The sequence below is a fragment of the Eucalyptus grandis genome, chromosome 9, assembly GCF_016545825.1.
Source record: "Eucalyptus grandis isolate ANBG69807.140 chromosome 9, ASM1654582v1, whole genome shotgun sequence".
NCBI lineage: Eukaryota > Viridiplantae > Streptophyta > Magnoliopsida > Myrtales > Myrtaceae > Eucalyptus > Eucalyptus grandis.
This window is the reverse complement of record NC_052620.1, coordinates 34,368,078-34,385,901: the sequence shown is the minus strand read 5'-3', so window position 1 is coordinate 34,385,901 and position 17,824 is coordinate 34,368,078. Positions and strand designations below refer to the sequence as shown.

General features: G+C 40.2%; 1 pseudogene; it reads right to left on the bottom strand.

The window, feature by feature from the left end:
• Positions 1-12,788: 12,788 nt before the first annotated feature.
• LOC104429092 lies at positions 12,789-15,088 on the bottom strand (annotated as a pseudogene).
• Positions 15,089-17,824: the final 2,736 nt, after the last annotated feature.

Below are 17,824 nucleotides of genomic sequence, written 5' to 3'. Positions count from 1 at the left end.
TTTAGAGTCAATGATGAAATTGAACCTCAATTTATCAAATTAAATCTTAGTCTAAAATGGATCAACTTGAATTGCATCAATTGAAGCTCATTAGCTTGATTTTCCAAAGTTCAAGAAAGCTAAATCCATCAAATTGGAAAGTTCCCAAGTCAATTAACCAAAATTGACCCCAGATTTGAATTCACCTTGAGAAAACTAGTTGATTAGAGGTACAATATTGTCAATCATGAAGAATCAACTGGAACCCCTTATTAGGGCTAAAAATTGAAATTTTTGCCTCAATATGCCAAACCACAAAATTGGTTGCACGAGTAGATTTAAAATGACATCTAGATCAAATGTCATAAAAGAAGCTAAGTCAAAATATGACTAAAAAGAGAATAATTTTATTTTTTTATTGATTCCAAACCTAAATCCAAAAAAATCGAAAAAATATATTCTTAATCGATTTTTGTGAAATTTTTGTGGCCAAATTCAAATTGAAGCTAAAATAAAGTGATTTGCGAGTTTTCAATTTTTTCAAAATTTTTGGTCAAAAGTTTAATTAAAAGTCAACATTTTAGTGATTAATCACTAAGAGGCCGATTTATGGTCAAAATTTTGATTTTTTAAATCTTTTTTGGCCAAAATGAAGAACTTTTTGTATAAAATATGAAATTTTGACTCGGGAGTAACTTGGGACAATTGTCCAATTCAGTCCTAAACCTATTACAGTTTGCCAATTGATTCTAAACCTTTTAACTTTGCCAATTGAGTCCTAAACCTTTTCACTTCTTGCCAATTAAGTCCATCTGGCCAATTTTGGCCGGAAAATGCTGATGTGGACGCCGGTGGTGCCATGTAGGACTACCGGTGCCGACGTGGATAATTTTTAATAATTTTAATAATTTTTTAATTTTTTTTTCTTTTTGGCCTTTTCGGTGGCCGGCCACGGCCACTGGCCACAGCCGGTTGGCTGGCCTTGCCCACCACAGGCGAGGCCCGGCCGGGCGAGGCCGCCCTGGCCCCGGCGATGGCCGGCCTCGCCCGATCTAGCGAGGGGAGCCCTCGCCGGGTGGCTTGCCCTTGCGGGGCGAGCGTCATCCTCGCCCGCACCGGATCTGGGCGAGGCTGGCCCTCGCCCCGGCCAGCCTTGCCAGATCTGGTGCAGGCGAGGCCGACTTCGCCACGGCGAGGGCTCCCCTCGCTAGATCTCGGCAAGGCCGGCCCTCACCGGGGCCGGGCGGCCTCGCTCGGTGTCGCCGTCACCCGGCCGGGCCTCGCCCGTGGTGGGCGAGGCTAGTCGGCCGGCTTTGGCCGGTGGTCGGCCGTCGCCTATGGCCGATGGCCGGCCACCGGAAAAGGCCAAAAAGAAAAAAAAAAAAAGGAAAAAAAACAGAAAGAAATTAAAAAATTAAAAAATTAAAAAATTAAAAAATTATTAAAAATTGTCCACGTAAGCTCCGACAGTCCTACGTGGCACTGCCGGCGTCCATGTTAGCATTTTCTGGCCAAAATTGGCTGGATGGACTTAATTGGTAAGAAATTAAAAGGTTTATGACTCAATTGGCAAAGTTAAAATGTTTAGGACTGAATTGGCAAAACTGCAATAGATTTAGGACTTTTTAGATAATTTTCCCAAAGTAACTTTTTGGTCAAAAGGTTGACCCACTTTTGACTTTTTGAATTTTCGATAAATATGGTTAAGAAACTACCCATAAATGATGGGGCCAATGAACAAGAAATGAAAAACAACACTTTTTGATCAATAAAATGGTCCTGTCACAAAAATTCTAATCCCAACACTTTACCTTTTATTAAAACGTCGATTAAAAATTTGGCATCAGCAAAGCTTAAATCTTGTGAGTTTAAAATTTGTTTAATTTCTTTGTGAGATTGAGAAATTATTTCGCAAGAACTTGTGGAGCTAATCAATGCATGGGCTATTAGGTGAAATTGAAGCTTTGGAAATCCCGATAGTGTTGTTTCGCTTTATCTATAATAAATTCATTATTACTCTCCTATTGGACATAGGTCACTATGATTGAACCACGTAAATTTAGTATTTAATTTATTTTCTTGTTCCATCTTTATTATTATTTGATCGCTTACTTTCTGCCACATAAAATATGAGTCGTCGTTTAGGACTTCATATTTAGAATCAAAGCATTTGATATATTTTTAGTCTTTTTGAGGCCAATGTTTCTTTTGCCATTTATACAGTGTTTCTTTCCATGTTCTTTTTTAAAGCCCCGTTAGGGTTAAAGCTTTGACAATAATGGCGAGCGCACGACATACGTCTCAAGAAGTGAAGGTCATGGATTTCAATTTATATTACAAAAGATATACATATGTGTTGACACTTAAATTTTGACAATCTGATCATTCACTTATTGCATTAAAAATTAGGGATTAATTTTAACCCCTAAACAAAAATATTAAATTGCATAACATATAGTTTTAGGAGTATATTTTTTTATTGCATTTGCATTGGACCAGTGATGGATGAGTTTGACTTGATGGTTCTAAACTTTAATTAGACGAGTTGGATTAAGCCCGCGGCGAGAGGAAATTAGCCCAAGTCTGCTATTCTCTGAAGACCGAAAATTGACTTATGAGAAATGATGATTTGATATATTCGGTTAATCTTTCATATATTCATGCAATATACATACTGAGAGATATATTTCATAACAGAATGGAAGATTTCAGAAGAAATATTAAAAGATAATAGAGAATATTGCACATAGGAGCATATATCTCAATATATTCGGGGGGTTATGGGCGAGCAAAATAATTTTCATGCATATTGAGAAAGGAAGTTTGAATCTGGTGTGGGTATATAGGAAAAATTGAAAAAAGGAAACAAAATACTTTTAAAAAACCCCGTTCTTGACCTATAAAAGAAGACTCGCTAGAGACAAGACACGATAGTAGGGGGCCACGCACATGGATACATACGGCCACAAAAAAGAGAGAGTTTTCTATTCTTCCTTCTTACAGGTTCTGAAAGTACAAGGAGAAAACTCGTTCACCTCATTGGAGAATACGCCAAAAAGGGGCTCATATATTGCTAGAGGAGAATCCATATCATGCCCCGATCCTCTGAGCACGTGCTCATCCCTCTTGGTAGATTAATAGCAACGTCCTAGGACGCATCACCAACTCATTCATTTAATATACGCATGCGGAAGCATATAAATAATCCCCAGACAATAAAACAATAGGATAAGAAAGTAAGACTCCAAATTTTCACAACCCGAAAAAACCTTTTTTTTAAACAAACTTGTTTATTTACAACAACAGGCTGTTTACAAAATCTATCGGCTCCACAAAAGGTAATGGTTCTATGACCCACTAGTTTGACACATTGCCGATCCTTCGATCTCCACCTCCCTAGACTCCAGGGCTTCCGGTCCTTCGTGACCGCTATCTAGGGATCTGAAAATGATTATTCAATAACCAGTGAGACAATGTCTCAGCAAGTTCTACCCCTTAAAACCCGATTAGGAAGCTAATACACTCTAGAGGCTACCTAAGCACAACACGGGTCAGAGAACTTACCTTGGCTTTAGTCCCTACCTGCACGTCAGTTCAATCAATAAATATTGACAACCACATCAACCGATCAATTGCGATCAAACTGTCGATCAATCGACCTAGTCGATTACATGTCATCATGAGCATCTCTTGGTCAGCCCATTCCATACTATCTATAAGTCTGATCAACATCTAAGACTACTCATCCTAGGTGATATATAGACAGCAGCTTGCCCCAGAGGCCAATAACTAATATACTATCCATTCTCTAAGATGACATACATTTCATCGAGTTAATTTAGTATACTATTCTTTCTCCAGATGACATATAAAGCCATCGAACCATTATATCAATATCATATTGTACTGTCTCAAGATGATATGTAGATTTATCGAGTTGGTATATCATACCGTACTATCTCAAGATAACCTGTAGAGTCACCGAGCCGGTAGATCATATTGTCCTATCTCAAGATGACATATAGAGTCACCGAGCCGGTATACACACAATTTATCATATCGTACTGTCTCAAGATGACATATAGAGTCACCGAGATGGTATATACACAATTTATCATACCGTACTGTCTCAAGATGACATATAGAGTTACTGAGCCAGTATATATACAACTTATCACACCGTACTATCTCAAAATGACATATAAAGTCACCGAGCCGGTATACATGCAATTCTCCAGATGACATACAAATCATCGAGCCGTTATAGTATTTTTGTTCCAAAGACACGCTCAATTTTACTCTTTTCATCATTCTTGATAAAAGTACACGTGTGTGGGCACACGGTCGGCCTTAACCAAAATATAATAATTTCCTTTTTATTCACCCACTCCTTTTAGCAATACAAAAATAGACTTTTGACGTTGTGAATCGACGCTTGGTAATTTTCTAAAATTAATTAATTTAGAAATAAAATCTTTTAATCACGATTAATTCAATTCGACACAAATCAACAACGCTCAAATAAATAAATGGACTGCACCACAATGATCGCATAAAATTCCGATTCGTCGGCTATCCCGCCTAATTTTCGAAAAATAAATAAATAAATAAATAATTCCAAAATTATCAAATAAATACAATAAACCCAATTTAGGCCCGTAATGCCTAATTGGAAGCCAAGACAAGCCCGGAAAATTTCCAAGACTCGTTCAATAAATAATAGGACTTGTCTACTTGCTAAGTACACTAACCATTTGCCTAACATGCATCAATAAGTCTCTAATTTAATTACTCTAATCTAATATATCCACCTAATTGCACTTAATTAAATCTAATCAACCTCTAAGCATCATTAATATACTAATAAGGGATTAGTGAGCAAAACTTACTCGTTTAACAATCCGTTCAAATTGAAACGTCGGGAACCCACTTTTCTCCGAGGCCCACAAGCACCTCAAAACAGGCCTAAAAGTGGCTGTGATACCCACTTTTCGCTTGCTGGAAGCGGCGGCGACTCGGGGAGGCTTCCTCAGCCACTTGTAGCAACTAAACAGAGGCTTGGATGGCTGGACAGAGCTGCAAGGGGTCGACGGTTCGCGTGGCTAGGTGCGGGTAAAGGCGGATGGCGTCAAGCAGCGCGATTCCGACGGCGGCTTGGCGTGCGATGGGCTGGCTTCTCTTATGCTGGTTCCTCTTGGTCGAGCAGCACAAGGATGGAGGGAGATGGGGGTTTCGGCAGATCAAAGAGGGAGGAAGAGAAGGGATAGGATTGAGGGGAGACAATGGCTCCACTTGCTCACTTATTTCACCCATTTGTCCCCTCCTTTGCTTGTCCATGAAGCCAAGAATCCATGGCTGTAAATGAGCCACCAAAACATCCCATACAACCCAAGAAATGGTCCATTTGGCTAGGGGGAAGGGGGAGCTACGAATTTGGCACCAATTGGCTTCAATTGGATGCTTGGTCTACTTCAATTCAACCTCATTTGCCCTTTACAATTTCAGTTGATACTTTAATGCCTCAATTGCTATTTTTCATCACCCAAGAATCCATCTTGCATCTCAATTTTGTGACAAAAAATAATCCCAGGTCCTAATTGAACAAAAAACGGTCTCAAGTCGACTTTTTACCAAAAAGTCCCGGTTGTTAGAAAAATCTTCTGAGACTGAGTCGACACTCCTAGAATTTATTGTGACATGACAGAAACTTCAATTTCTGAAATCGGACTTGAATTCGCAGTTAATTTCCATTTGGCGCGTTTTTAGCGTGACCTAGGCTACCGGGTAGTTTTCAGAGATTTTTAGTACAAATGACCCGTGGTCGATTTTCTTCGAACCACTATGAACCCACTCGACACATTGGCGACTTTCGATTGTTGTGAAAATCTCGAAGATTCAAATACGGACACAAGGTACAAAAAGACAGAGAAATCAAACTAGTGCCGGTCGACGAGAATTTTCCAATTTAGTGGAGTCACTCACGATCAGCCACACATCTCCGTCGAACCAACCTATCTTAGATCTCAATTCGATTTTTAATTGTGCCATAATGGCTTCTAAAGATAAGCACGATCGAGAAGCCGATTTCTGGTCGAATTCTCAAGTCTATTGCATTAAAATTCTTTAATGGCTTCTCTAGATAGTCTAGTTATCTCATGAGTGGCCATTTCAAAGAAAAGCACTATATACGTGTCGATGAAATGCCCGATTTATTCAATAGAAAATAGGACTAAAAATCTAGGATGTCACAATCCACACTTTGAAGATGATCACGTCCCCACTTGGTTCACTATGACGATTCCATCTACTCATCTCCCTAGACTTCATCTTACCGAGAATACTACACCGCGTTGATCTCGACATCTCTACTGAGGTGACTTGCAGGAATCTCTAGTGGCGTCCCTCAGCCCAGCAGCTTCATCGTGCATAGCTAGCACTTAACCACGCATCGACTAGTACTTCCTTGTGTTTAGATTTTTTCTCGCAATTGCTCAAATTCCTTTGCAAACTCCAGTCTTTTTCCAATTCGATTTGCAGCATCCCATAAGTTCTAGCGATCGTCCTATCCACGCTGCCCCTTTGCGATGAGCATTAGTTGCTGCAATATGTACTACTCGTGAGCTGAGCCCTGACCCGCAACGCTGGTAGCTGCTTGCTGCCGTCTAAGCCACCTCTGGAGTCTGACAACGTGCTACAGTCCAAACCACCGCCAACCACCTGCGTTGCCAATCACCGCTCGGGGGCCGTCCATTGACAAATTCGAATTGGAAATCATATCTGCAAATTAGAGGGTCTTAGTGGACAAGAGACAATGTGAAGCGCATTACACATAAAAATCCCGCCTTATCTCACCAAATTCCCACCGCGAGCCTCCCTGTGGACAACCGCCAGTTGTGAGCATCGCCAGTCACCGCCATCCTCGATCCCTCGTCCGATCCAATTTGGAAGGTAATCCACATGTTTAGGTAATATTACCCGGTACCGATTTATTTTGAATATTTGACTACTTAATTTATGCTTATTGCAATCTAATTACATCCTTAAATTAGGATATATTTCCTAATTTGCAACCGCACATTATCTTTAATTTAAGTTTATAAGATTTTAGATGGAATTATTGATCCTGTGGGAATTTTTATAATTGATATTTTGATCTTTAAGGCTTAAAATCAATTTATCAATTTTATTTGCGAAATTTTAAGTCGATGATTAGACATTGTTTCCATATTTGAATCGATTGGATGATACCTTTGTGGATGATTTGAACATTTTGATTGCTTTCCTTATTATGAAAATACAAAAAGATTGCATTGCATACCATTTAAGTTAATTAAGTCATATTGCATGTTTAAGTAGGTTCTATGATATTCAAGATAAGATTCTAATTTAAATTAGGAATTGACATTGTTTGATACCTAAATTGAATTATATATTACCTTTGTTCTAGATAATTAATTTTATGCATTTTTAATTACGAATTTAATTAAAAAAATCCAAAAACGTCATGTGCATGTCATGTAGATTCATTGCATCACATCCATATCATCCGCCATGTCATAAAGTTTAGGTCATATAGTTAATGCATGCTATAAACACATGTCATTTAGTGATTGCCCGATAGGTTTGTAAATGCAAACCATTTAGTGATTGTTATTAGGTCCATTTAATTAAAAATTGTCCGTCATTAGAATTAGGGCATTTGGTTAAAATGCATTGCACATAGACTAAATTTCATTAAACAAGAGAAAATCCTAAAAATGATTGAGTTATTATGTGTTAATTATAAATCATAGTGTTGTTGATATGAATTTGGAGCTAACATTGCATATGCTTTCGTTGTTACAAGATAAGTCCCGTAATTTATTGCTTTATTGGATGTTAAATTGGTGGTTTGCACACCCGCATGGTCATCTCACATGTTAGGAAGGTAAATTAAAAGCAATTCAAGCTGCCTACAAAAAAAAAAAAATTGGAATAAAAGATAAAAGGTATCGAAAGAACGTTAGAAAAATCTAATCGACCCACCAAAGAATAGATTAATGGCGACTCCTAATTAAAAAATTATTTGCATGTTAAAAACTTAAACCTAAGTCACAAATTAGTGGGCTTGGGAGAGCCCAAACTAAGCTTAGATGTAGTAATCTATTAGCCAAACCCTAGGTGGTGCACCCGAGATTAGGTCACGACAGTATGAATTTATTTAAAATCATATCTTAATAAATCTTTAATTACTCACCAAAATTCTACATTGATTTATTAGAATAAGAGCTTTTTTATCATGAAAATAAAATATAATGTAATAGCTCAATGCGTCTAAATATAAACTATACCATAGATGTACACGAATTATATATTAAAACAAGAGAAGATTAAAAATATTTTTTTACCTATTAATTATTTCAAAGGATATAAACGGAGCCTTAGAACGGTAAGTTATTCCCTCTTGTGTGTTCTATTTAGGGTTCGAATAAATGGATGGAGTTAAATTGTTGATGACCGACCACTAGCAAAAAGAGTGAGGAAAGAAAAAAAAATAAAAAAATTCTATGTCAGCATTAGCCATACCATACATGACTATTGGCATCCACGTTAACAATTTTCAACTAAAATTGGCTAGATAAACTAAATTGGTACCAAAATGAAAAATGTTTTAAATTAAATTAGCTCCTTTTAAAGGTTACTATTTTGATAATTTTCCATGAGTCGAGGATACATAATTATGCCACTACATGAAAAAATATATTTTTTTTTCTTGAATAACCTTGCTCTGATGGAACCACCGAAATAAAAAATAGAAGACAGCCAATTTTTCCAATTTCCCTTGCCCAACAAGAAAAGGCATTGTCCAACATTCAGGTAGAAGACTAGCAGGCGGTAGAACTGGTGTCCCGCGGAGCCGATCGAACTCCTAGACCTCAAATGTCCGCTTGTCGTCGGCCTAGTCGAGGAGTAGGTTGGAGAGGCCCGTCTTGGTTGGCCTGCTCGTGTCCGTCTCCGTGGACTGGACCAGGTGGGCTGTCCAAAAGTTGGCGAGCGAGAAGTTGGAGGTCACATGCCTCCAGCGCTTGTAGTGCTCGTCCGGCGTGTGTGAGACATCGACCAGAGATTTTGGGACAATGCAAGTATCAACTTATGGCAAAATTCTTTTGAGCAAAGCGAAAACTTTTATACAATACTCACTTGAGTACTATAACTTTTTTTTCCTCACTTGAATGTTATATTGGAGTAAAATCGATCATTTGAGTGTTACTTCTAACGTATCATCCTACATGGATTTTTTTTATTATTTTCCATCCAACTTGGATTTTTTTTTTTCAAATTCTTTCTTTTTGCCTTTTGTAAGGCTGGCGACCCTTGTTGTTTGCAAAGCAAGGGTGTGACGTCCCTAGCACGTCATGGCTAACATAACTATCTAATTTAGTACACACTGGAGAAATATGTAATGACAATCTAGTACACACTAATTTCAAGCAAACTACTAACCTATTTATACCACATAAGTCAATAACAGCACATATGATAGAGTTTAAATATAAAAGACAGAAAATTATTATGATATCCACTTACCTTAGAACCTTTCTCAAAATCAATATAGCAAATAAAAACAATTTCTTTGAAAAACACTAACCCAATAAAGCTTGAATGAAATTTGGAAATGCAATTGATCATCTTTATTGTGAATTGACTGCCACCATCTTCCCAAGAACCCCATACCTTGGGTATCTTGCACACATTCAGCATTGCGAGGACATTTGCCGAATCATGTTACACCCCCCCAAGCATCCGAAGGAATTCAGTTACCCCTCTAGGCATCCCTTCTAACACCTAGAGTATCGTCATCCCAAGGACCGACGGTATTCCCAAATCACACACCCATTCCATGATGCAACAATTCAAATCTTTCAATTTAAACTAGCCATTCACTAAGTAAAATGCACAGGAGCAGTTTAGTATCCACCACCAACTATCCTTTGAAAATCAGAGAAAGGCCTGGGCGACTGTTTACGTTTACCAAAAACACAGGTCTGATACAAACATTTAGTTGACCGTATCAGATCAAAAAATGAATTGCAAAACAATAGTTTATCCAAAATCGACAGAAAAAGGGCAGCTTGCCCATAAGTAGAAATCAAGGGTATTCGCCAAGCAAATCAGTTTAAAAAATCACAGAATTTTAACATGACGTAGATGGGACTCCAAGGAACGTTTTTCATGCGGAACTCAAGGTCCAATTTAGCTTGTAAGGGTCCTAGTAATTTTCTGTATTTCGGATTAAAATAGGGCACAAAGCTAGGTTACAGCTGGTTCAGGAAATGGCATTTTGGATGCCTAATTGAACTCCAAATTCACCTTATAGTTTAAGATGCGGAAGGACACTAGTCCAAATTGTTTATAAAAAATCCTTAACTGAGAAAAGGTTTGGAAATGGCTTATAAAAATAATTTTGAATCCGCATAGTTTTTGAAATATATTTTGCACGTACAAAGTCCAAAAGTTCTGAAATTAAAGTATGTTGTAGAACAAGGCATAACGCGCAACTTTCATGAAGAGGTCCCATCGAATTTGTACCACAAAAACCTGCAGAAAATTGGCTAAATTTGGCCTACGGTAAATTGACCCGAAAACACTCGTAACCTCGGATCTATCCAAGATTCGTGTCAATTAAATTCAAACCAGTACACATTTCAACATCTAGCATTCTAACACCATATCCATAGTTTCAATGAACTAGAAATTCCACAATCCTTACAACACATGTATTCTAAAACTATCGACGAGCACGATTAGACATGAAATCAATCGATACGCTTAAAACTTGAGGAAATCGACCTCAACATACGGAAATCAGCCTATGTAGCATAGATGGTAAGTAATTCACTTGCCTCTAGTCCAAAGCAAGTGTCGATGCAATTCTGGCGAGGTCTCATAAGCCTAGCTGTGGCCGGTCTTTCGTTGATCCGCGACGAGTTGATGGGTCGGCTTGAGGACGGTGGGGTGGCACGAGCGGCTTGCGGCATGAGGGTGCGTCGCCAGCGAAGGTGGCGGCGATTCTAGGTGTTGCGCGGCCAAGGGACTGAACGGGAAGGGCGGAGAGAGAGGTCACAATGATGAGGGAAGGGAGGGGCGGAACGTGAGCGTGTCTAGCTGTTGCTGAGGGATGAACGAAGGAACATGGGCTGGTTGGATTTAAATTTTCGGTTCTTCTCTCTTCTCACCGCCTTTGGATGGTCTTGGTCAATATTTTCAACTCGTGGCAGCCCCAAGGAGAAGACAACTAGAGGGGAACGTGACTTGGCTAAGTAAATTTTCATTTACCTCTTTCACCGCCTCATGGGCGTGGTCAACAATTGATTGCCACATCTCGCAACAGCACAAGGAGAAGCCAGCCGGGTGAGGTTACGTGAGTTTGGGGCTGAAGACTTGGCGGCAATTTTACTGCCTCATCTTGCCATAGTTGGCGGCCAATTGGAGAGCACTCGGCTAGGCCGAGTGACGGGGCAAGGTGGCCATGCAACAGTGACACGGCAACGAGGTGGCGTGGTGTCGTGCGATGAGGTGGTGCGGTGACAGGGTGATATGGTACGGTGGTGAGCTTGGTGCCCAAGAGTGCACAGCTTTGTTGAACAATGATCTGGATGTCACAGAGGCAGCCCTTGCCCTCGGCCACGAAGGCCCTAGGCAAGGGCATTGCGGTCGCAGGTGAGGTCACAAAGCCCTTGCCGGCTCTAGGCAAGGGTTTCGTAGCTAGCAAGGATCACTGATGACCCTCATCAGCCCTAAAAAATGGCAAAGAAAAAAAAGAAAATAAAAAATTATTAAAAATTATTTAAAAATTATTCATGTTAGCGCTGGCGACACCACGTTAGATGATAGACATCCATGTTGGATTTTTTTCAAAGACAAATTACCGATGGCACTGCAATGATCAATTTTTTAAATTTGTGATACTCAAGTAAGGGAAAAAATATTACATTTAAGTAAACACCGTGTGAAAGTAATAACACTTATATTATTCTTACCAAGTACATTACAACAGAAATCACGCTCGTAGTGGTGGTGACACCACTTGCCACCACCGGGCAAGCAGCCCCTTGCCCTTTCTTGCAGAGAGGGCTATGACCCCTCCGATGGCCGAGCGGGGAAAAAAAAATCCTACACACGCTTCTAGCTTCCTCCATCATTTTTTTTCTTCTATTCCTTTTGTCGACTTTTTTTTATATGACATTCACGAGTGTCGCATCATCACCATGAGTCCAAAAAAAATGAAAAGTTCATAAGAAAGAATTCCATGTAGACTTTCCTTCCATTTAAACTAACTTGATAACAAAAGGACTCAAACGACAAACTGGAATGAATTTTAGGACATAAATAATCTAACAAAAAGTTTTAGAATTAAAGTGACTAGTTGACATAAGATCTAAGACTTTCGTTGTCATTATTCAGTCAAAAAGAAATGGATTCTATTAGGAATTATTCACAAGGTTAGAGACAATAAGATTTGGTGAAATTATGAGATATGATTTACTTCTTTTTTCAATGAACAGATTCTAAATCAAATTCCATGGGCTCCTAAAGTGGCATCAAAGCGCACAATGCACCAAGAAACATGTGCGTGCAATATAACTCATCACTGATTTATTAAAACAGGGTGCAAGAGATTTAACTGATATCAATGAAAATGTCAAAAGTAAGAAAGTTTTCGTCAAAGTGAATAATGTAATTGTAGCAATGTGCAACAATAATGAAGGGTCACAGAGAGAAGCAAAGCTAGTGAATCATTTTATTCTGAAGATAGGATACACAGGGAACAAAGCAATCCTTACATAAGTACATGAATACTCCAAATGGAATATCTTATTAAAGCAATTGAATCCGTCCCCGAAATAACAATTTCAGTGACAATATTGACCAAACCAACAGTACTTTCCTCCATCCCTACATCCTGTCTCTTCTTCATCACCTCTACTATGAATCCACCACAGAAGATTTGAAATAGAGTTCCCATCATCAAAACCGCTCAAGCTCCTCACTTTTTCCAGCGTGCTACCTTGGTCAAAAATCCCTTCCAAAGCACACACAAATCCTTTCCATCCTTCAATTCCCTCCCTGTTCAGTGCCGGGTACGTCCAATCCACCAGCTATTTTGCAAACTGGACATTTGAGAATAGAACCTCAGTGATAGGCGACAGAGGCAAAACCTGAATTCCAAGCCTACAATCTCTCCGCTCCGCGCCGGCAAACCAAAGACCACTGTCCCTTTTGTTAGCCCACAGAACACCCACCACCCTGTTCTCCCTAGTGAAGTCTTCCTCATATAAATTATCGCCTTCTCTAACATGCCACCATGTTTGAGCTGCTTGTATTTCCATTGCAGCAAGCGTGGACCCGACAACAACAAGATGGGTGTCTCCATAGGCTAATCCCATTAAAGCAGCTGAATAGTAAGCATTCACAGCCTCGCTCGTGCTCTCCTGATTCTGCCCATCCGCAAATTCAGTCAATCCACCAGCCCAGGAGTGCAATTTATATAGGTCGAAGCATCTCAGACGCGGATAATTGGAATTCAATCTTTTCCCCAAGTTCATGAAATATGCCATCAGTGAATAAGCTTGAGGCCTGTACTTCCTTCCCCACACAGGATCAATCTTGGCGAGAACAGCAATTCCATAAAGGAAATACCCTAAATGATAGTGATAAGCATTGTACAACCCGAAGCCAACATCTTCACCAAGATTGGTCGATCCTAGCTTGGTGATAATCCCACCCCATTTTGCATCATAAAAGAATCCATTACCACTAAAAGTCCCATCCAACCATGGTTCTATGGTGCTCTTCAAATATTTCCCGATGGTCGGGATAACTTCAAGATAACATACCTCCTCAGCAATCAAAGCCAACCTCGCCACTCTAGCGATCAATTTCCCATAAGAATAAGATGAAGCTGTCGTTATTGCAGCTGGATTAAGGGACTCCACATCCCTACGAAGGGCTTGACTGATTTCATCGCGTGACTCTTCCTTGACACCTCTGATTGAGTGCCAAGTAACAGAGACATGATTAGATCTCAACACCCAGGAATCTCCAACCACACCAACAAGATCACCATCAATACTCCTATACTTAAAATCCTCCAACATAGTGACACGGCAGTCCTCAAGAGACAAAAGTCGAACGTGGAGCGGGTGCGCGAGCATGAGCAGATCCCCCCATCCTCTCTTCTCCCATTTGTACTCCAAACAAAATGGTCTAGTCAACACTGCATCACCAGACAGAGCATACGAAGAACTGAACCTATCCAAAACCTCCTCACTAAGTGATCCACCGTCGGGCAAACAAGCAATCCTAATAACCCCCGAAAAACTTCCGGAAGTAATCGCATTGAGACTGTGACTGAAACTGATCGGGGAGGAAGTGTAAACAAGCCAAGTCTGATTGTTGTTGAGCTTCAAAGTATGCTTGGTGCGGCTACTATTCGAAGAGAGCAAGAGGATCGCGTGAATCGTTGAGATCGCAACCTCTGTCCCGTGGTCGACCAAGCAGGTCAAGTAGAGGCTCCCCCTGACGAGGACGAACCTTAGGTTTGAAGTCACAAAGTCCAGCATGATGCTGAGGTCGCTGTACGATGAGATTATGTGCCGTGCCGCCTCCGGCACCATGCCGCGTGCGGCGTCATCGCCCGAAACGGCGGAGACAGTGAGGTCGGCATTGAACACTTGGTACAAAGAGGCGGAGGAGGCAACGCAAGAAGGGAACGAGATGGAGACGGAGGACGGGGAGGGCTTGATGAGGTAGGGGTGAATGTACTCAGCCTGGTCACCATTGTTGTGAGCAAAGTTCTGGAAGAAAGAGTTCGTTGGGAGCGGGGCAGAGAGGAGGCTCGGTGAGAAGAAGGGAGAAGGATTGGGGAGGACTGTGGACTCGACGCGTGGGAAGACAAAGGGGAACTTGGGCTTTGGCGGAGACGTGGGGGGCGGCGGTAGCGAAGGTGGTGGGGATGGAGGAGGAGGAGGAGGAGGAGGAGGTGGGGGGGAGGAGGGGGAGGAGGAGGGTGTTTGCGAAAAGGCTTGCAGACAAAGATTTTGACTTTTCGCATAAATCTCTTCCCCATTATTTAAATTAATTATCTGTTTGGTGGTTGGTGGGTTCGTTACCAGAGTTTAACAGATTTTTCCTTTTTTTTTTTTTTCTTTTTTCGTTTTATTTTTCCTCAACTAGGGATGACTCACTAGAGAAAATTGAGAAAAAAAGGGAAATTGATTATTACAATGAAGTAGGAAAACCAAACCTGAGGGGTGAAAGAACTCTTTTAAGGTATGATCTTTTCGACAGGTAGCAGCCGAATCACTAGGAATTGATTGCTCGCTAGCTTTTTCTTTGTCTCGAGGGTCTATTTTTGATGGGATCGAAAAGGGAAGGAGGTGTTTACCAGGAGTAATTAAATGAAGACTTGGGATGAGGACGGGAACGATGGAAATGGAGCTGGTCGATATCGATGTTTTTTTTTTCTTTTCGAGTGGAAAGAGAGAGTTGGAAGGGGATTGGATTGGAAGTGAAGTTGAGGAAGGGACGGGGAAGGCAATTTAAAATGGATTTGGGAATATTAATCGGAAGTAAGTAAAGGATCAACGTCCAGGAACTCCTAGAATTTTTCGAAGGCAAGGAAGGGAGACAGAGCTAGTGAAGGTAGAGTCATGGAAAATGGTGTGGAACATTAAAAAAGATAGGATGTACAGGAAAAAGAGGAAAGAACCTTGAAGGACCTGTTAAATTTGTTTTTTTAGGACAAAGGCAAAGTGATTAAAAAAAAGGGATAAGTGCATTGGAAGTATTAAAGTTTGTCGTGAAAATGCAATTAAGTTCTAAAACTTTTAAAAAGTGCAATTAAGTCCTAAAACTTGTTACAAAGTGCAATTAAGTCCTAAAACTTATCAAAGTTGTTCAATCTAAGTCCTTCCATTGATTGCATTTTTTGAAAATTTTAGGACTCGATTGCACCTTCGAGACAAGTTTTAGGATTTCATTGAACCTTTTGAAAGTTTTAGGACTTGATTGAACTTTCATGACAAGTTTTAGGACTTAATTGCACTTTTTGAAAGTTTTAGGACTCAATTACATTTTCATGATAAATTTTAGGACTTCTAATGCACTTATCCCTAAAAAAAAAAAGGTAATGGAATGGCTTTTAAACGACATTTACTGCAAGTATAATCGTCGAGGATGTTCAAACTCCAATCCTTCTTTCACTTCCCTTCGAAAAGAAAAAGGACAGGTCACGCAATTCGACTCGGCAAGAAAGCATCAATTAAAGAGAAAAACTCAAGTAACCGATGTTACCAGATTCGAAGATCGCATGGATTCGAAAATTCTGTTGATGGTGTTACCTATATAGATATATGTGGATAGATTTATCATATGAAATTATGTTGCTCTCAAAATATGATGAATGGTATAAGTATTCAAGTGAGGACGAAAGGGTTAATTTTTTCCCCATCATCATTGTCACGCACCCTTCTTTTGACCCGAAGAGACACTTGACATTCTGACTCCATGAAATGGAAAAAGAAATCCTTCCGCTTGTCGATAGGACCAGGCACGCACCAGTGCTCGGAATCGGCCACCGTCATGTTCCAATCCGACAAACGCCCGCGTTGATTGAGGCATCCATCGGTCTAAGGATCAGGCTTCGATGGTATCCAGAAGTCTAAATGTCAAGTCCCTCTCGATTCCCTCCCTTTTGGCCACCTGAACTCCTCTACTTGAGTTAAGTAGAACTCGAAATCGTGTCCCTTGAGCTTTATTCTGTTGCCCATAAATAGTCTCATTATTTCTTAGAGCATTAAAAAAAAAAAAAATTCCAATCGCCATTTCCAAATCTAGATTTCTGCATCATTAGAACCAAAAGACTTCTTCATTTCGGCCACATTCTTTCCTAGAGAAGTCAAAGAAATGCCATTTTCAAGAGCAAATGTGCTAGCGTCCGAACCAAGACCTACATCATTAGCTTCAATTTGAATCATCGTCACTAAAAAACTATTGAACACAACCTTGCATGCTTGTGTCACCGTCTGTGATTCTCCCATGCTCATGTGCCTTTGTGAGTGGAGCTTGTGATTATCGGATAAAGAGTGAGTGATATAGAGGAAATGAAAACAATTGATCTGTGAGAGTGGTGTTAGGACAATTGGTGCAAGGAGTTATAGGATAGAACGAATATATCTCTATGAAGCTCTGAAGGCAACATTGTCCTTCCATGCACAAACTTGTTGAGAGTTAATCCAGCTCTCTTGATTAGACCATGGTAAACTGAAACCAGTTGTTGTGCTGGATGCCCAAGCTATATGGGCATGATACAATCCAAATTTGAAATGCCATTCACCAGACTATTCTTAAGAATAATTAAAGAAGGAAGGCCGAGCTGCTGTTCTCGGCTCACCAAGTGCCATACAGGTTATTCCACGACCAAGAAACTGTTGACTCATGACAAATGATGTCAGAGCAAAATCCCTCCAGTAGGTGGTTGATTTAGGGAAAGCCTATGAGGGCGGAGAGTGATTGTCGAGGCCAAGAGGGCTCGAACAACGTGCGGCTCTCGTCTACCTTCTAGGATGGCAATGGGGTACAGGAAGGGACTGAATTGCTCACTAGATAGGGATAACGTTTCTGGATTAATCGATAAATCTTAAGAAGAGGTCTATTATCACATTTCCAACAAAGGGAGAACCCTCCATTGGTCTACAGAGATCAAGAGGAGTTAAGTAGGAGAAAGAAGGTGTTACCAAGGGAGCATAGTTGGCTAGGGATGCCATACTTGTCAGGGAGCACAAGTGACAGATTTATGATCAAT